Here is a 12,427-nt window from a genome sequence, read left to right on the forward strand (position 1 = left end):
TGATCGTACCGCACTGGGCTAATAACCTTTCAAGACTCCACAATAACCCTTTTTCCCATGACACACAAGAACAACCGTCAAATCCGGAACAAACTTCCACAGTCCACAATCAAGTGAACCGAGCGCCCTTCAGGCATAAATTCTCAAATTAACGATATTACCATAATCTCCATACTTGGTTTCAATCTTCAATCAAGCGGGTGACTACATGTCACACTTATATAATCTTCCCGTGGGACATGCTCCCACGACTTTCCGCACCAGATAACAAGTCTACACATCCATACCACCAGCCATACTAATGTTGTAAAGCAAGTCAAGAATTCGCAATTAGTACACAAAGCCTCCTACACAGAACACCGATCTCAGGTGACACTAAAGACAATACCAGCTTACTCTAACCATCTGAATTCCTTTCCTGCTCATCCGAGCTTGTGGCATTCTTGTCAATACCGAACCGTAACCTTGATCCTCAGCTTCCAATTCCCATGCTACTCACTGCACCTAATCATGCCAATGCGCAAGAGTACAAGAATTTCATCATAACTCCTGAACCACTATTAAAATACACACTTTATCATATAGGAACCTTTCACTTGTCTCATTTGAGGAGAATCATTGCAACACGTGACTGAATTCCCATAACCGCAGAAAATACAAACCTCGAGTGGTGGTCTAAACCACCATAATTCTTCTGGGATCCATCTACACATAACAGGCCATACTACTCGAATTCCTCCAAATAAAATCAATTACGGCGGCTGTTAAACCTTGCATGTACCGCCACCGATCACATGTATAACTCAACACGTTGAAGGAACTGATCATTGCCACCATCATGACAATTCAACCATAGCTAACCGAACCCGACATCCTCTAATTTGCTCTGGACTTGCCTTAGGAATAATAATAGCCCCATTCAAAACACCATGAACCCAAATCCGCACCCCTCCTGAGTGACCTTATTTCACTAGACCACGTTCATTTCAAAACCCACAAACCATCTCATACCCTCCTTGTGCGCACTTTCGCATCTTCAACTAGTACACCCACAAACCATCTCATACCCTCCAAAGTTATTTTCTCCCATTATTCCATTGCTACACCGCATACCAAAGATAACATAGAACACTCCAAGCCCCTTTCATAATCTGCTGCTAAAGCTCGATACTTAACTACACTACTAACTCCAAATCCTTAGGCACTGCACTTTTAACTTTTGAATCCACTAGGACCGTTGTTGAGAGTCACCCACTCTGGCTTGGTCCCGAATATAACCAACTCCAAGGCTCTGCTAGCACGTATATACCCTCTCAAGAAGCAATCGAATGAATCACTTTCCTTGTAAATCACCTCTACGCGAAGCATAAATCCCGAATCTTCCCAAATCCTGAACGTGAATCGATAAGGCCAATTACAGCACACATTCCTCAAATCATTGGCTCAAATAACCACTGATGTTCTCTTTCCTTAGTCGTAGCAACCCATGAATATGCCAATAACTAGAAACCTCACAAGTAGACAACCATGCAATCCAATCGTAGGCGGTGGGGCTCTCCTACTTAAGCTTGAAGCTACAAATTTATAACCCTGGAACCTACCAAGATTCCATCTTCTTCATTGACATAACCCCGTACAATCGACCCGCCAAATTCCTCGAAATCTTCCTGTTAACCATTTTATGGACGCTCTGAATCACTAGCCACATTTATATATTCGACCTCTTTACCGGATAGCCAGTAAAATTCTTCATAGAAGCTTCATCAACACCACGCAACCACTAACTTGCTCACAGGAGATATCCCACCTGTGGAAATTCTATGCCGACCTCTTTCAACGTCGCTGCACCGAGTACAATTACTACGAAATCAATAAACCACCCTAAGCATGTGGTCATTCACCAGTTGTACAAGTCCGTTCACTCTTCATGGGCATCAATTAAAGGTGCGACAATATATTCCAATCCGAAGTCATGTTGTATCATTCTTCATATCAAGCAACTCCCTCCTGTCATACCCAATCTTCCTCAATATAGTAGCCAATATTCCAAATTAAGCCCGTAGACCTAGTCATTGTCCACCACGAATCCCAAATCACTCTAAACTTTCCTCAAGGCGTGTAACTATCCAACCACAGAACCCATATGATACTCTGCCACTCTCCCACTTTGGTCAAGCCCTCTCTTTTAAGCAACTACTCGACTTCTGTTTCCTTACACTTGGCCTCCTAGAAGTTTAACCACCACAAGACACCTCTCACATGTCCTTCCTCATCCTTCGTTGCCCAGTTGTTGCCTTAACTCAAAATTCATATCTATAGCACCCGAACCAACAGATCGCTGCCAACTCTAAACCTCCCCGGAGATCATCTTCCTTGAGCCATCATATTAGGATTACCGATTCGATTCTGAACCATACCACACTGCGACATCTGACAGTCGCTTCCCCGACACCATTAATAATACTCTGCCCCAAAGGCAATTTGAAGAAATCCATAACACGGAGAACTTAACACATTCAATCAAGGACGACGACACCACATCTCGGATGAAGATTCCACCACACTTGAAAATACCAAGTCTTGTTACTCCATCAATCCAACCTGAACATTCTTAGTCCGATTGCCTTTCCCTCCGCTGGAAATAAAACACTTAACCTCTGAATCACGCATTGAGAAAAACCTCCTTTTAATTCATTCACTGCCCCTACACGTAGACAAGTATCCTATCATTACTTTAATACTGTGCGATAACAACTCGTGAACATCATAGCAATTGGTGCATAGCCCCAAAACCATCAAAAAATATAGCTACTGAGTTGAAATGACAGAATATCCTTCCACAAGGCGACGACATTAGCCCAATCAAATACGCAAGAAGAAACATCATGCTCTACATCAGTAGTGCCATTAAAATTCCTCGATTCCAAAATTTTATAACAAGCGCTTCACGTCGCATAAGATCGATTAGGAAGGAAATGAAGGCGTAAGCCTCAAAGGAATCAAACGCACGACGAGAAATCAAGAAGGGAAGTGCTCTTAACAGTCTTGTAGCCTCTCGAAGATAAGTATAGACGTCTCCGTACCGATCCGCAAGACTCTACTAGACTCGCTCATGACTCGTGAGACCTAAGTGAACCTAGTGCTCTGATACCATGTTGTCACGACCCAAAATTCATTAAAGGCCGTGATGGCGCCGGACCCCATTGTCAGGTAAGCCAAAAATAAATATTTAATTTGGTTCTCATTATAATATTTTTGAAATCATATTTCCTTCCATTATATAGTAGAAGATAAACATTTTAGAGTAAATAATAATATTTTTAACAATCTCAATACTGAATAACCCATAATCACCTCTAAACCCGGTGTCACAAGTGCATGAGCATTAACTAGAAAAATAAAATAAAATATAGCAACTGTCCGGAATACAAATTTGGACAGGAAAGAAAAATGTAAAAACTCTGAAGGAGACTCTGCTGGCTGCAGACTCGTAACGTGGAATGCAGCTCACCTAATTCCCACAATAACCATGCCTCTGCGCCCACAAGGCCACTAGGCATATATGCAGCTGCATAAAATGTGCAGCAAGTGTAGTATGAGTACGTAAATCAACGCCTACCCAGTAAGTATCCCGCCTAACCTCGAAAAAGTAGTGACGAGGGGTCAATTCCGATACTTACTATGTGCTATAAATAAAACATCAATGATATAAATAAGTATGGATTACGTAAAATGGTTGTAAGCTCAATGTCGTGAAATAAGTAAACAATTCTTTTGTCCATAAGAAATTTCCAAATTTATTTCCTATTATTTAACAATTTATCTCAGGCCGAGGAGGCAATATAATTTATTATAAATTCTGAAGCAATCAAGTTCAATCATACGCAAATCATGCCGAGGTCGTACGGCCCAATCCAACATAATATTAAACTGTGCACTGCCAGAGGGTCAAACGTTAAGCATTCATGCACATATAATTCTACTGTGACATTTGACTTCAAGAATTCACTTTAATTGTCACGACCCAAAATCTCACCTGTCGTGATGGCCCCTATCTCAATACTAGGCAAGCCGACAAGCTCAATAAACCACCATATCTTTTAAGTTTAGAAACATAATATTTAAATTCAACGAAAGAAATCTCACAATACAGTTATAATCACTCCCAAAACCCGGTGTCACTGAGTACATGAGAATCTAATATGAATACAAAGTTTGACTGATAAAACACTGTCTGAAAGTATAGAACAGTACAATAACTGAAAGGGAGAGAGTCAAGGTCAGCGGACTCCAGGAAGCTACCTTGATTGACTCCAACTGATAACACTTTGAGATCTAGCGGTCGCCGTGTCCGAAAGCACCTGGATCTGCACACGGGGCGTTCCCCGCAGTTCGAGGTGGAGCCTCATCAACCGCCATCGCTCCAGCTGACTTTGGGGCATCGATGGTTTTCTTCACTCGGGCCACCAGAACGGAGCCGTCATTTTCTTCTTCTTAATCATCATCCCTTAGACGTCGAACATATTCTTCGGTCATAGGTATGATGTTCTTCCCTGGCTTACGAGTTGTCCTTTTCTTAAGTTCTGGATCTTTGAAGGCCAAGGCCCTTTTCCTCTTGTTGTCCTTCGCCGATTTCGGAACCGGGGCTGAAGTCTTTTCCTCGCCAGACAGGGGCCTCATGACCGCATCTTTTCCCAAGCCTACATACAAGAAAATTGGTTAAGTATAAGAAAGACATTTTGATCAAATCGTCAGATATATGAAAAGGAGGCATACCATGATTTTTGGTCTCCCATCGGCCCTTTGATAAATCGCGCCATTAGCGCTCGGCGTACGAAGAGGTCAAGGCCAGGTCTCGAACCTAGCTCTCGAGATTAGGAATTGCACGGGGCATCTAAGGAACCGTTATATCATGGAAAGGGATATTGATAAGAGGAAGTAAAGGGGCAAAACTATAAATAAGAACTAACAGTGGGATTATACTTATGCTTCATATTCCATCTCTCAGGAAATGGTATCTTCTCAGCCGGGATTAGGTCGGAAGTCTTCACTCGAACAAACCGGCCCATCCAGCCTTGGTCCTTGTCCTCGTCTATGCTTGAGAACAGCACTTTGATGGCCCGGAGTTGGGGTTTTATTGTATAACCTGATGAGGTGGTCGAGGGTGAAAGACATCCCCTCGACTTTGCTCACGAAGAATCGGAGCAGAATAAAGATTCGCCAAAAAGAAGGATGGATCTGGCCTAGGGTAATTTGATACCGACGACAAAAATCAATGACGACGGGGTCGAGGGGGGCCAGCATGAAAAGGTAAGTGTAAAAACTTAGAAACCCTTTCATATGGATAGTTATGTCCTCTTCGGTGGTCGGGATCACCACCTCTATATCCCCCAGTTACAGTATTTCTTTACCTGATCGAGGTATTTCTCTATTATCGAGCATAAATATCTTGACATAGGCTCGCATCGACCTGGAACCGACGATGCCTTATCGGTTTTGAAATCGGAGTTTAACACGCACCCCCGGGAATACACTCCTCAATACGGGGTTCCGCCGGCGTTTTCCCGCCGGCCGGTTGAGAAGATGAAGCAGTTTCTTTTTGTGGTACCGTTTTTGATGTTTTTGTCATTTTTCATATGGGTTTGAAGAAAGAAGGAAGTAGTAGAATTTAGTGTTTTGGGAAGGGGTTAATAATAAAATCTGAGGATTTCGTAAAATGGAAAAACTTGAAACATGTTAAGGCTTTGGAGAAGAAAGTGAAAGTAAAATTTGAATCAATGAAGAGAGGGCCTATTTATGGGATTTACAGCGATGGTTCAAAAGCACTAGTGGCCCACCATCATCTGACGCTCATTAATGATTTGGGGAACCGTACTGACGGGACGTTTTCAGTCATTTGCGAGGATGACGTCATGACAATGATGACGTCATAATATGTCAAACTAGAGAATCGAAGACTCAGTTCGTTCTTTGTCGTTATACTCCAAAATATGAGTGGACTATCTGTATACGGTTAAAATTGGGTCCACCCGATTTTTCTATGCTGACCGAGACCAAGAAGTTGCATCAAAGGTTGACCCCGAAGTAGATCAGGTCAAGGCACGAAGACAAGGTACCGAGCTCGAGATTCGAGACACTTGCTAAGATAGAGGCCGACAGCAATCGAGACCAAACAAGACAGGCATCGAGCGATACTGAAGATAGCGTAATAACGGAAAAGCGAGATATCCGCGACTGGTCGAAGGTCACAGCGGAAATCTCGGAACGGATCGAGTCAAGAACGGTTATTTAGCTAATCAAGAGATTTTCTTCTGTAATTAGAATTGGACCATATATAGAATTCCTCTACTATATAAAGGGGAGTTCTAACCATTTTGTGGGGACAACTGAGAAAAAAGCAATATAATTTTCTTTCTCGCTCACACTCTTATTCTTCAACTTATTGTATTTTTATTGTCCTTGTATCGACCAGTTCGAAGATACTCTAACTCAAGGGTTGATTTCTACTCAAAAATTGGTTTGATTTACTTTATTATACAATTTTATCATTAATTTTCATATATTTCAATTGGTATTAAGTGAAATCACGTATCCTTAAATCCACATTATAAGTTTAATTGTTATGCAATTTTTAAGGGTAAACACACCTCACTACAATATCACTCACACTCTCTATTTTTCTCACAGGCTATTTTCTTATATCATATATGTGGCCTTACTCTTTCTTTCTCTCTTTATTGGTGTATCTAAAAAAGTGAAAAATGTCCTCCTTTTATAGGAGAAAAGAGCCGTAGGCTCCAAATGTGCTACAAAAGCATTTTTAATCTCCTTTACTTATTACCAAACTTTAGCTCCAAGTAAGATTTTTCACAAAAGCTTCTCTGCGATAGTACAGGCAAAATAGGCATAAAGCTATTGCAAACTATTGCCAACCAATGGGATGGACCCCACAAGTCGTATGTTTACATTTCACGCCGGATCAACTCCTGTACATACAAAAACCACGAGTAGGCTCAAAGCTGTAATTCTTACTCATAGTACCGATAAAACACCAAAATGATGGGCGATTAATATCAAAATAATACCAATTCATGCAAAGAGTGCACTACCTAGAAGCAAGTCAAAGACTTAAAAAGTGATCCGTCCCGAGTGAGGCATTAGCCATACCTTTGATAAATGCACACTAATGCAAGTGCTGAAGTTTGAAAATTGGAATGTGCAATGCATAAAAGTGGGAAAAATGTCTTGACATAAGAAAATCGGTTTTGTTGCCAATTATAAATGTTATTTTAATTATATGATTATTTACATAGAATATTAATAAAAAATAACATAAAATAATATAGGAGATCTTTAGGGTCATTTCTTCCATTTAAACTATAAGTACACATAGGAGATGGTTTCCTCGACTAAAAGTGGAAGCACTGTCCGAGTTAATTTGCGTCCTCAAAACTAAGAAATGAGCTCCAGTTGTTGTAGTGACGACATATGAGGTTATTCTGAAACGAATAAGGATCAAATTAATTGGTGGGTTTTTAAGCTTAGTGAATGAGAAATGGAAAGAAATTGAAAATATTTGAGTTTCCCTCCTTAACAAAGGGACATTGTCCCATATTGGAAGAGAAAAAGGTTTTGATGGGTATATATACAATTGCAAACCATAAATGCATCTATTTAATCTGCCAAGGCGTTCGGCCCGCTCCACAAAAGATAAACACATTCAACAGTCAATCAAGGATTCTTTAAGGAGCAATTATCCAAGGAAATGTCAATTCGCATTTAACGCTCAAGAAAAACGAAGTTTAACCTTTTAAAATTTCATTTACCAAGTTCAATATGATTTAAGTAATTTAAATTAACCATAAGGTTACAAATATCGCAAGTATAGCATGATTTGAGTCTTAACCTACCCGGACATAATCATAATAATAGCTACGCACGGACTCTTGGCACCTCGTGCGTACGTAGACCCCACAAATAGAAGTACATATTAGATTAATTCACCTATGGGGTAAATTCCCCCTTACAAGGTTAGAAAGGAGACATACCTTGCTCCGAAGTTCCTTCACCGGCTCCCAAGCCTTACCAATAACTAGAACTGATGCTCAACGCTCCAAAACTAGTCAATAAATGTGCAAATCCATGAATATATACTCTAATACTCCTTATAATCCAGTTTATAACAAATTCCAATTTCGTTAAAAGTAGATAGAAATTCACACTCGGGCCCACGTGCCCGGATTCCCAAAATTTTCGAAGATAATCATTACCCATAGCTTTACAATATAAATAATGGTACAGAAATGCAGGCATGCTTACAAGTTCAACAATCTAACTCAATACAAGTGAAATAGATCAATACTGCATGATATGAGGAATATGACATCTCAGTGGATAAACCTCATGTAAAACTGGTCACAAATGAATCGGTCACTCGGTACTGTTTATGGCCAATCCGGCCCAGTGATATTCCATCTCGTATATATATACACATTGACTGACAGTCAGTCACTCAGTACCGTATAAGGCCAATCCAGCCCTGGGATAATTTATCCCCAATGTAATTGATACAGACAAGATCCATGTCGAGGGAAAATTCACCACAATATATAAATAAGGAGTCCATGCCCTGGGAAGTCCATCCTGAATATATATAATCATCTACGCTCACTTGAGGGTGTGTATAGACTCCGGAGGGGTCCTTCAGCCCAAGCGCTATATAAAGCCGATATGGCCTACTGCGGCATGCAATCCGATCCCATAATAATAATAAAGCCTATAAGGCATGCTGCTGGCGGGTAGCCCCTATCCATATAATAATAATAATTATATAAAGCCAAAATGGCCTGCTGCGGCGCACAACTCGATCCCATAAATATCCTCACAATGGATAAATATGACTGAGTGTGAAGTGTACTATCACGACCAAAATTTTAACTAGTCGTGATGACACCTAACCCAACCCGCTAGGTAAGCCAGTTAACTACTAACCAATTCCAATAGTAATTAAGTAAAGAAATTATCTGAATCTTATACGTTCCCCAAGAACTGGTAGTACAAATCATGAGCTTGTAAGAATAGAGTTTATAAAGCTGAAATGAAATAAATACATCGTCTTTTTGAAAAGTGCATAAACAGAATTCTTTTATAGATCTAAGGCTACCAAGAACAAGAGGCAACTACATCCGAGATGCAGGCACATCTTCAAATCCAACTCCCATCGAACACAGCAACATCAGCAGTCAATATCTGCACGCAAGGCGCAGAAGTATAGTATGAGTACAACCGACCCCATGCACTCAATAAGTAACAAACCTAACATTAGGTTGAAAGTAGTGACGAGCTAACAAAAAGGTCGGGTCCAACACCAATATTCTCAACAGTTCATAACAACATAGTACAATAACAAAAGAGTACCTCAGAAATTAAAGGCTCAGTTCTTTCATAGTTCTAGAAAAATAGGCATTTCTTTTCAAGTATTTCAGTGAAAACCCAAGTCTTTTACCGAAAAAACCAAAGTACGAGTAAGTTTGAAAACTATGGTTTTTTCCAAAACTCCTTTCAACAAATAGTAAGATGTTTCATTTTCAGATAGCAAGAGGAAAGTACTTCTCTACGCCTATATGTCAAGATACAGGTAAAATTATAAATGTCCCCAAAACCGGGTAGCAGAAGGAAATGCATCTCTATGCATGTATCTCAAGTACGCATGTCAAATGTAATGCATCTCAATTATGAGCTCATGTACTCATACTCTCAGAGTACTCAATATCATTATCTCGCATTCTCTCTCACTATGCTCAATGCTCAGCACACTCAATCACTCAGCGTTGTACAATACCTGCTGCGGCGTGCAGCCCGATCCATATATGACCATAAGGCTCGTTGAGGCGTGTAACCCGATTCACATATATATAGTCGACTGCGCTCACTGGGGGTGTGCCGACTCCGGAGGGGCTCCTACAGCCCAAGCGTTATATCGCTGCAGCGTGCAGCCCGATCCCATAAGATATAAATAGCCATAAGGCTCGTTGCGGCGTGCAACCCGATATATATATATATATATATCCCTAAGGATCATTGCGGCGTGCAACCCGATCCATATACATACAACCCTCAGGTGCGTTGCGGCGTGCAACCAGATACGTATACATACAGCCCTCAGGCACGTTGCGGCGTGCAACCCAATCCGTATACATACAGCCCTCAGCCTCGTTGTGGTATGCAACTCGATCCATATACATACCTATAGCTCACAGCTCGGCACTCAGGCCCTAACTCAGTCACCAACCTCTCCAGTCTCTCGGGCTCTAAGAAATCATAAAGATCAGCCCAAACGAAATAACATAGTGTATCAACAAGAATCAAGAAGAGACTGAGATACGATGCGCAAGTAAAACCATAACTGAGTACAATAGCCTAAGCATGATTTCTAACATGATTTGCGGTCAAATTTCTGTAACGCAGAGAGAACAGGTAATTAACAATAGTCTATTCGATTTACAGTCTCAGAGGACAAACCAAGTCACATTCCCCCACGGTGCACGCCCACACGCCCGTCACCTAGCATGTGCGTCACCTCTAAAATAGTCACATCATACCAAAATTCGGGGTTTCATACCCTCAGCTCCAAGATTAGAAGAGTTACTTACCTCGAACAAGCCAATACCAATGCCGAGCAAGCCAATAGGTTCTCTAAAGATGCCATCCCGCACGTCCTGACCTCTGAACGGCTCAAAACTAACCAAAAGCAACACAAGTATATCAAACAATACTAAAGTAACCAATCCCGATCGAAAAAGATCAAATCTTGAATCAAAAGCCTAAAATCGGCCAAAAGCCTAACCCGGGCCCGCACCTCGGAACCCGACAAAATTTACAAAATTCAACAACCCATTCAATTACGAGTCCAACCATACTAGTTTCACTCAAATTCGACTCTAATTCGATGTTCAAAACTCAAAAATGCATATTAGGAAACTTTGGGCCAAACCCACCAATTTCTCTTTAAAATGCATCAACCAATTGCTAAAAATGAAGATAAATTCGTGGAATAAGGTCAAAACCAAGTGTAGAATACTTACCCCAATCCTTGTGATGAAATTTACTCCAAAAATTGCCTCAAACCGAGTCCCACATCTCAAAATATGATAAAAGAACCAAGAACCTTGAGTTTTATATCCTCTGCCCAGCACTTTCCGCATTTGCGGACAAATAGTCGCATATGCGACCACCGCATCTGCGGTAACTGCTTCGCTTCTGCGACCACAACTAACCAGCTTGACCCTCAAACCTGCAGAACAATTTCCGCTTCTGTGCACTCGCAGATGCGACTCCTCCTCCGCATCTGCGATAACCTCCAGCCAAGCCTGCTATGCTTTTGCGGCCAGTTGTCCGCATCCGTGGACTCGCATCTTCAGCAATGCAACATAAAATGAAAATGATCTAAACCTTGTCTGAAACTCACCCGCGGCCCCCGGGACCTTAACCAAATATGCCAACAAGTCCCATAATATAACACGGACCTACTCGAGGCCTCAAATCACGCATAACAATATCGAAATGACGAATCACACCACAAATCAAAATCTATGAACTTTGAATTTTCAAATTCAATAACTCATGCCGAAACATAGCAAATCAATCCGGAATGACTTCAAATTTTGTGCACAAGTCCCAAATAACATAACGAAGCTATTTCAATTCCCTGAATCACAATCTGAATCTGATATCAAAAAGTCCACTCCCGGCCAAACTTTTCAAAATTTCAACTTTCGCCATTTCGAGCCAAATTCAACCACGGACCTCCAAATCACAATCCAGACGAGCTCCTAAGTCCAAAACCACTCAACGGAGCTAATGGAACAATCAAAATTTCATTCCGGGTTCAAATTCACAAAAAGTCAAACTTGGTCAACTCTTTCAAATTTAAAGCTGCTAGTTGAGAATCATTCTTTCAAATCAATTCCGAATAACCTGAAAACTAAAACCGACAATTCACATAAATCATAATAAATCATACGGAGCTACTCATGCCCTCAAAGAACCGAGCAAAGTGTAAATGCTCAAAACGACCGGTCGTGTCGTTACATCCTCCCCCACTTAAACATGCGTTCGTCCTCGAATGTGCCAAGAGTTGTTCCAAAAGCCATCAAATCTCCGTGTAACCTTACCATGCACATACCCGGGGGTGATCTCACGTCACCCTATCCCATATAGGCCCGACAACACAGCATAGCTATAGTTTCTTAATTCAACCTAGCCCATAAACCTTATAATCTAATTTCCAACATCCAAAATTTCTATAAGATCTGAATCTCGCATCTACACACTGTATAAGTCTGAACAAGATGTATCAAGCCTTAACCATAACCCAAGACGTAATCAGATGATGTACCACATAACTCAAATACTCATAGCGATAATT

This window comes from Nicotiana tabacum, chromosome 4, assembly GCF_000715075.1.
Source record: "Nicotiana tabacum cultivar K326 chromosome 4, ASM71507v2, whole genome shotgun sequence".
Classification (NCBI taxonomy): domain Eukaryota; kingdom Viridiplantae; phylum Streptophyta; class Magnoliopsida; order Solanales; family Solanaceae; genus Nicotiana; species Nicotiana tabacum.